At 36.0% G+C, this 10,000-nt stretch overlaps 1 non-coding gene across 1 annotated transcript; it reads left to right on the forward strand.

Moving 5' to 3' along the window:
• The first annotated feature begins 7,669 nt into the window (after positions 1-7,669).
• Positions 7,670-7,773, forward strand: LOC135225910 (U6atac minor spliceosomal RNA). The gene has a single exon (XR_010317123.1). It is a non-coding gene; the product is annotated as a U6atac minor spliceosomal RNA (small nuclear RNA).
• The last annotated feature ends 2,227 nt before the right edge of the window (positions 7,774-10,000 follow it).

Consider the following 10,000-nt stretch of genomic DNA (forward strand, 5'->3'; position numbering starts at 1 on the left):
ACAGATGTAAAAAACCGAGTATAGTTATTGCGTCAAAACTTTGCAATAGGTAATCAGTACTGGTTAATGCTCCCAGAACTTTGCCCAAGGTAACCAGTACTGGTTTAATGCCCATCAATATTTGCGGCCAGTAGTATGGTTTAATGCCCTCCCAGAACTTTGCCCAAGGTAACCAGTACTGGTTTAATGCCCATCAATATTTGCGGCCAGTAGGTACTGTTTAATGCTCAGCTCCCATGTCTATGCTCGAGCGACAACCCTCTCGCGAACACCAGTTACTTCAATTTTGCCTCAAACATAAATCAATAATAAAATAATAATAATAATAATAATAATAATAATAATAATAATAATAATAATAAAACTGGATGCTTGGCAGCGTTTGGGGACGAAATCCTAAAAAACAAAAAAAAGCCTGGAGGATTGTTCTTACAATCAAAGATCATGTTGCGCTTTACATACGACTTAGGAGAATTGTACGTACCATCAAATATCGTATTGCAGTTTACTTGCAACATATAAGGATTGTTCCTAAGGTCAAAGATCGTGTTGAACTTTACATATAACATAGGAGGATTGCTCCTACAATCACAGATCGTGTTGCATTATACGTACAACATGAATGTACCTATATATTAAAACAGAATCAATTCGGAGTCTTCAGATTCACATCCTTGTCAATAAGGTAACAGGTTTTAAAGCCACATCATAGGTTTTTTTGGGGGCGGGGGTCCTGAATTTCGTACCCTTTGTACTCTCTCAGAAACCACCTTATCGTTGGTACAAAAAGTGGAAAAACTCATTTATCACTCTCTCTCTCTCTCTCTCCTCTCTCTCTCTCTCTCTATCTTCGTTTCCTGGTCCCATACTTTTGTCCATTAGATTAATTATACGATTGGTACAAAAAGTTGGTAAAAATTAAAATTCTCTCTCTCTCTCTCTCTCTCTCTCTCTCTCTCTCTCTCTCTCTCCACATTCTGCCCACAACTTAGTACGAGATAACAGTCCTATCGACGATGCAAAAGGTGAAAAAACTCTCTCTCTCTCTCTCTCTCCAACTATGTAAGAGATATATAACAATCCCATGAACATCTCTATATGCAGATGGACAATACAACATATTTCATAAAAGTTTTTGACAATAAAATAATTCTAAAAATAAATAAGTTAATAAAAAAAGACATCACACACATATCAAAATCCCATTTCCCTCGTTTGCCTAAACAAAAATGTAAGAAAAAAATATTTGCGTAATTCCACCAAAAAAAATTAAAAAAAAAAAAATGCACCTCGGGTCTGACGCAGCAAAGTGGCAAGTCACCCCAAAATCAAGGGTCATGGGAGAGGTTAGTCATACGCTCGACAGATGGCGCCAAAGGGCGGTTCCGGGGCCACTACCCGGGTGTAACCACATGCTTCTGCTGCGGGACATTTGTCAGACATCGGCTTTGCTTTTGTTATTCTGTAGTATGCTTGCGGCCTCAAGATTTACCATAAAATGCTGACTTTCATTATGTGTATTATATATATATATATATATATATATATATATATATATATAATATATATATATATATATATATATATATATATATATCTATATATATGTATATATATATATATATATATATATATATATATATATATATATATATATATATATATATATATATATATATATATATATATATATGGATATATATATATATATATATATACTATATATATATATATATATATATATATATATATATGTGTGTGTGTGTGTGTGTGTGTGTGTCGTGTGTGTATGAGCTATGCGCGAACATATACAGTTCACATTTTACTTTATATATATATATATATATATATATATATATATATATATATATATATATATATATATATATATATATTGTATCTGAGGTTTTTCTGACTCACATCGATATATAGCTATATATATATATATATATATATATATATATATATATATATATATATATATATATATATATATATATATATCTATATATATATATATATATATGTATATGTATGTATATGTATGTATGTATGTGTTTTTAATAACCTCAATTACCCACTAACTTCACGGCTTAATCACATTTCTTGAACATTTATAATCACAAGCCTTGAATCCAGATGAAAAATAAAACTAAATGAAGTTGCTCTTTCCTTCCGTAGCGAAATTCAAATCCAAGACCTATTTATATATAATATGTGGCTAAAATTCAGCTGAATAACAGCAACAACAAGAGTATAAACAAACTTAATCAAACCATTCACCTCTATCTATTGAGGAATATTAAGGTCTCTTTTTTTTCTAATATTGCAACGGTCGCGTATCATAAAAATTCCAAATTATGAGCAATCTTGACAGATCAATGTTTCCTTCACACAATTAGAAAAAAAAAAGTTTATATGTTATCTACCCCTTTAGCGATCCTTCCTGCTTGGCTTAATTTTCAGTATAAAAAAGTTGTAAGGATTGAGAGAGAGAGAGAGAGAGAGAGAGAGAGAGAGAGAGAGAGAGAGAGAGAGAGAGAGAGAGAGAGAGTCCTCTTAATATCTACATTAAGAAATCCGCGAGTCTAGGACGAATTCAATCAAAACTCTACGGTGTCACCACGCCATCGTCCATCTATACAATTTGTTAGTAAATATATATATATATATATATATATATATATATATATATATATATATATATATATATATATATATATATATATATATATATATATATATATATATATATATATATATATATATATATATATATATATATATATATATATATATATATATATATATCTATATATATATATATATATATATATATATATATATATATATATAATATATATATATATATATATATATATATATATATAAATCATGCATCATTATAATTCGTTTAAACCGCCCTTACGTTAGTACAGTCTCCTGCCTGTAAGTGTGACAAAGTGAAAAATGGAAAATGAGGGTTTGTGTGGACCTTCGGAATCTATCCAGCCAACAGTCTTATTAAATCAAATTCGCTGATATGAAATACATTAGATTAAATTTCCAAAACGAATTTTTAGAAAAAATACTTTAGACTTTCTTAAAGAAAAAGGTTTGTAAAAAAGAGTGTTTTTAAAGAAATGTTTATTGGGAGATTTTTTCAGGAGAAAAGGATTTTAGAGAAAAAGACTTAGAAAGAAAAGGTATTTCTTAGTGAGAAAAAGGTTTTTTTAATGGTATAGATATAAAGTATCATCAAATTATTCTTAAACCCATCCAGTCCTGATCATTGAAAATACTTTTAAACCCCTTAAGATCATTCCTAGACTCGGCATTTGCTTTCTAAACATTAAAATTTCCCTCCTAAATAATTAAAATTAATTACTAAACATTTAAAATTACCTTCCTAAACTGTTGAAATTTTCTACGTCTCGTCTGGTCTGGCTTCATCTATACCAACCAAACAACCTCCCTAATCTTTTATAACTCTGCATCATACTGGAATAAAAACAACCTTTACTTATGCGTTTTTTCATCGAGAACACATAACAACACAAGGAGAAACAATAACATCAATTGCAACATAACAGTTTCCAGAAACAACAGCAGCTGCAACTACTAGCAGTTTTCAGCAATAACAGCAGCTGCAACTACTAGCAGTTTTCAGCAATAACAGCAGCTGCAACTACTAGCAGTTTCCAGAAACAACAGCAGCTGCAACTACTAGCAGTTTTCAGCAATAACAGCAGCTGCAACTACTAGCAGTTTCCAGCAATAACAGCAGCTGCAAATACTAGCAGTTTCCAGCAATAACAGCAGCTGCAACTACTAGCAGTTTCTAGCAATAACAGCAGCTGCAACTACTAGCAGTTTCCAGCAATACAGCAGCTGGCACAACTACTAGCAGCTTTCAAGGCAATAACAGCCAGCTGCAACTACTAGCAGTTTCCAGAAACCAACAGCACTGCAAACTATACTAGCATTGTTTCCAGAAACCCACGCACGCTGCAACTACTAGCAGTTTTCCAGCAATAACAGCAGCTGCAACTACTAGCAGTTTCCAGAAACAACAGCAGCTGCAACTACTAGCAGTTTCCAGAAACAACAGCAGCTGCAACTACTAGCAGTTTCCAGAAACAACAGCAGCTGCAACTACTAGCCATTTTCCAGCAAACAACAGCAAGCTGCAATCTAACTAAGCAGTTTCCAGAAACACAGCCAGCTGCAACTACTAAGCAGTTTCCAGAACAACATGCACTGCAACTACTAGCAGTTTCCCCAGACAACACCAGCTGCAACTAACTAACAGTTTCCAGCAATAACAGCAGCTGCAACTACATAGCAATTATTTCCCCAGAAACGAACAGGCAGCTGGAACTAACTAAGCATTTTTCAGCACTAACGCAGCTTCAACTACTACAGTTTCCAGAAACACAGCACAGCCTAGCAAAGCTACCCTATCCAGTGTTCCAGAAATAACGCAGCTGCAACTACTGCAGTTTTTCCAGAAACAACGCAGCTGCAACTACTAGCAGTTTCAGAAATAACAGCAGGCTGCACTACTAGCATTTTCAGCAAACGCAGCTGCAACTACTAGCAGTTTCCAGCAAACTAACGCAGCTGCATCTACTAGCAGTTTTCCAGAAACAACAGCAGGCTGCACTACTAGCAGTTTTTCCAGAAACAACAACAGCTGCAACTACTAGCAAGTTTTCAGAAACAACCTAGCAGCTGCATCTACTAGCAAGTTTCCAGAAACAAAACGCAGCTCGATCTACTAGCAGTTTTCCAGAAACAACGGCAGCTGCATCTACTAGCAGTTTTCAGAAGCACAGCAGCTGCAACTACTAGCATTTCCAGAAAACCAACAGCAGCTGCAACTACTAGCAGTTTTTCCAGCTTTTCAATAAACACAGCTGCAACTACTAGCAGTTTCCAGAAACAACCGGCAGCTGCAACTACTATCATTTCACAGAAAACAACAGCAGCTGAACTAACTAGCAGTTTTCCAGAAACAACAGAGCTGCAACTGACTAGCAGTTTCCAGCTAACAGCAGCTGCATCTACTAGCAGTTTCCCGAAATCAACAGCAGCTGCAGACACTAGCAGTTTCCAGAAACAACGCAGTCTGCAAACTACTAGCAGTTTCCCAAAACCCAAAACAAAGCAAGCTGCAACTACTACATTTTCCAGCAAATAACATCACAGCTGCAACTTTTTACTAGTCAAGTTTCCAGAAACAACAAGCGCTGCAACTACTTTAGCAGTTTTCAGGCAATTTAACAAGCAGCCTGGCAGACTTTACTGAGCAGTTTCCAGAAGCACAGGCAGCTTGCACTACTAGCATTTTCCAGAAACAACAGCAGCTGCAAAACTACTAGCAGTTTCCGAAACAACAGCAGCTCATCTACTAGCAGTTTCCAGAAACACCAGCAGCTTGCATCTCCCTACTAGCAGTTTCCAGAAACAACAGCAGCTGCAACTACTAGCAGTTTCCAGAAACAACAGCAGCTGCATCTACTAGCAGTTTCCAGAAACAACAGCAGCTGCAACTACTAGCAGTTTCCAGAAACAACAGCAGCTGCATCTACTAGCAGTTTCCAGAACCAACGGCAGCTGAACTAACTAGCAGTTTTCAGAAGCAACAGGCAGCTGCAACTTTTACTAGCAAGTTTCCAGAAACAACAGGCAGCTGCAACTAACTAGACAGTTTCCAGAACAACAGCGGCTGCATCTTTACCTAGCAAAGTTTCCAGAAAAACAGCAGCTGATCTAACTAGCAGTTCCATGAAAACAAACAGCAGCTGCTCTTTTTACTAGCAAGTTTCCAGAAACAACAGCAGCTGCAATCTACTAGCTGTTTCCAGAACAACAAGCAGCAGCAGCTGCAACTACTAGCAGTTTTCAGCAATAACAGCAGCTGCATCTACTAGCAGTTTCCAGAAACAACAGCAGCTGCATCTACTAGCAGTTTCCAGAAACAACAGCAGCTGCATCTACTAGCAGTTTCCAGCAATAACAGCAGCTGCATCTATTAGCAGTTTCCAGCAATAACAGCAGCTGCATCTACTAGCAGTTTCCAGCAATAACAGCATCTGCAAAAAATTAGTTTCCAAAAACAGCAGGGGTTGCAAAATGCCCGTTTCTAGTAACAACAGCAGCTGCAACAAGCAGTTTCCAGAAACAAAAGCATCTGCAAAACAGTAGTTTCCAGAAAAAATAGCAGCTGCAACGAGCAGTTTCCAGAAACAACAGCAACTGCAAAAAATCATTTTCCAGAAACAACAGGAACTGCAACAAGCAGTTTTCATAAACAAAAGCAGCTGCAACAAGCAGTTTTCAGAAACAAAAGCAGCTTCAACAAGCAGAGTCCAGAAGCAACAGCAGCTGCAACAAGCAGTTTACAGATTTTTACGCAATTGTTCGTTCATTGAATACAATTAGCCAATGCTTAACTGAATCAAAAGTAAGGGTGTTACACACAGTACTCGAATGTGAATTCAGTAGTCACTACTATTCTGGAAGTGAATGCTATCAAATGCACGATTCCAGGGGTGCATTCAATATCTGAAATAGATTAAATAAATTTAAGAATCTAAACTTCAAAGTATATTGACTGAATGTACTAAGGCTGCGAACCCAAAAGTGGTCAAACTTTCGGCACTTAGGCTTATATTGTTAACTTGCACGTTAATGATGTTATGCGTATCGATAAAACACGAGTAGACTTGAACTATTTAAAACTTACGCATCAGGGGATCTCCTAACATATTTTGAGTATAAGAGAGAGAGAGAGAGAGAGAGAGAGAGAGAGAGAGAGAGAGAGAGAGAGAGAGAGAGAGAGAGAGAGAGAGAGAGTCATGCTGCAAAAACATAGAAAACTTATCCTTGCCATTTTCTTTCATTCCAAATACGAAAAATTTAGGGCTAACTTAATTAATCATCCCATGCTTATCATTACGTTGGCTTAAATTATTAACTCTTCTTTACAGCATATCGACCCTGGCAAGAACAAAAATATTCGAAAAATCCCTCACCAGCAACTGAATATTCACATACTCTATAAGGGATTTTAGCGATATAAAACCCTGGACGAAACAAGGCTGCCGAAACGGAATTTAGGCTACGTCATCGAGACGGCTAATCTGCTCCACATCTTGATCAAGTGTGGAATGTGGAATCCGAGTGTTAATAAATTCCACATTTTGTAAAGAGATTATGTATGTCGACTAGAATATAATAAAAAGTAATAAATAATTATCATGAGTCTTTTCTTAATTATTTTCCCCCATGATATCGGCTCTATGGGACTAGGAGGCTCGTGGGAGTTCAGCACCTGATGTTGCCGACTCACTGAAAGACTGATTCTTGAATCAGTGTTGAGTGAATGAATTGCAATTGCTGCACAACGGTTGCCTTTTGACGAATTGATTCGTCAGCTCAAGAAAAATCTAAAAGTTCATTCCTTTTCATGTGGGTGAGTATCTTTCTGCTAGTGTTGTAGGCAAAATCCGTTAGTCTAGGACTCTAGATCGTTGAAACAGAAGGCTTAATCTTAACCTAGGCATATGAGAAGTCACTCTAGATCGCTGAAGCAAAAGGCTTAACCCCTAGATCTAGGATATAAAAATGTAAAACTAGATCATTCAAGATGGCCTTCATTCATGTGTTGTACGAAAGGAGAGAAGGTTAGCACTCCCCTAGATAAGGACGGACAACACACATACGTCAAGGCACCGTTGCTTCGGCAACAACCTGACACATTTTTAAACGGCCGCATCGATGCCATGGGTTTTCGCATGCTGTCATTATGACAATAGGCTTAGGGATTACGTTATAATATATATCGAGGCTCGTTTTCCAGGACTAGGTTAGTTGCCGACCGACCAAGCAAGCACAAATCGAGAGATCGAATCCCACGTGCATCTGAATTTTTTTCAAGGAATAATACTCGTACGCGTTGAAAGAAATACTTAATTATGCCAGATGCTTTATGAAAACTATATTGTAATATTTTCGGTTATCAATAACCACGTAATATGGAAATCATGGACGTCACCTGACCACTCATGCTGATCGACCAGTTAATTCCGATATAACGCTATTATGTATTACACAAACAAACCAACCAATCATTTAATAAAGAGATCTAGATATTCAAATAAAGTATATGTTGCGTTTGATTATTGTCAAAGTCGAAAACTGGAAATAAAAAAAAATGTTATCGTTAGTCAGTTTTCTTTTTTACATCTAAACACAGAAAACTTATTTTCAAGGGGTAACTATGATAAATACAACGCTTCTTTTTCAAGCTGCTGCTTAAAAATACATGCATATCTTTTATTTTGCACAGTTTATTGTAAGGGAATGGCTGCTTTAAAATTTATGTTCATTTTTGGGGGGTTTAAAAGGTTTTAAATAACTAACGATAAAGAGCATTAAATGATATTCATGATATGAGACGCATATCATGTATTTCGCCGTGTTCAGTACTGGCCCCTGGGGTGTTAATTACAATCGTCCGAATAAATATTACTTAAAATTCTTGTTCAGGAGGTAAAACTGCATAGGAAAACCGCAACTGCCATAGTTTAGGCCGCCGCGGATAAGTACCCTAGATCTACCAAAATAAATAAATAAAAGCGAAAGTTAGATTTAGCATCTGCCTTTTAAAACTGATATATCTTGCAGTCATAAATATTATCAACAGAAGACGTGGCAAATATATTGATTATTTTATAATGAAAAGATAACAGTTTTCTAAAATTTTATCTTCCCTTTCAAAACTTCACTGTTATGATCAATAAACATAATCTTCACAATAAAGATATCCCTACTATATAACAGTGCATCGTATTATTAGTTGTCACGAATTCAGTTGTCCTTACAGTGTAACGCCAGATAACTTTCAATCAATCGATCAATTAGCTCGGTCTCAACCTGGAGGATAATATCTTAAGATTCAATGATGTTTTGCTTGAGAGTCTTGGGGGACACGAATTCTCGGTCACTGGGGTCCCAATTACTATCCCTTTGCCAATCCGACCAGGTTCCTAAAATCTGTTGTGAGTTTCTAAGCCACTCCGAAGGTCTATTATGTACATTTTATGAGCAGTACTTTTTGGCTATGAGGTTGCTAGCTAGAGTATAATCCACATTTATAGTCACTGTAACAAAAGTTCAGCTGTCAATGGCGTCTGAAGAGTCAAGGCAGTTAATTTTATGACCACATTATCACCAAATCATGAACACGGATACGGGATCAATGTCGGATCATCATCCATTATCACTGTATCATGCACATGGATAAGGGATCAATCTCGGATCATGATCCACAAGCACTAAACAACGCACAAGGATCTGGAATCATTCTGGATCATGATCCATTATCATTGGACCATACACTATCACTGGATCATCCACAAGAATAGCCATTATCACTGGATCATCCACAAGGATATGGGTCATTCTCTGATCATGATCCAAGGTCACTGGATCATACACATGGATAAGGAGTCATTCTCGAATAATGATATAACATAAAATAAAAACTGAACTGTAAGGATGGCTCACTGATTACTGATCTACCGTATGTATGAAAATCAAAGTCATAATTGTATTAAAAATGAATTTTAATGATCATTTACAATACTCACGTCTTTGACTACCCTTAAGGCTTACTTAAAATAGCTTGTTTTTTATCAACTGGGTATAAACTCAAAGTAACAAAAAAAAATCCATATTACATGGGTGATTAATCGTCCTCAACAATCACTCGATTTAGAAACGCATATGCACTTACTTGTTAGGTTCTCTCTCATTTGCACCTTCATTCTTCCCCTAAATATCAAAGGAACAGAGCACTTTCTATTAGTGGAATTTCTTCATCCTTACACTAGCATAAACTTGCTCTCTCTTGTTTTCTGTGCATGACACAAACATTATATATAGGAATTTCATATATATATATATATATATATATATATATATATATATA

The sequence above is a fragment of the Macrobrachium nipponense genome, chromosome 13, assembly GCF_015104395.2.
Source record: "Macrobrachium nipponense isolate FS-2020 chromosome 13, ASM1510439v2, whole genome shotgun sequence".
Taxonomy (NCBI): domain Eukaryota; kingdom Metazoa; phylum Arthropoda; class Malacostraca; order Decapoda; family Palaemonidae; genus Macrobrachium; species Macrobrachium nipponense.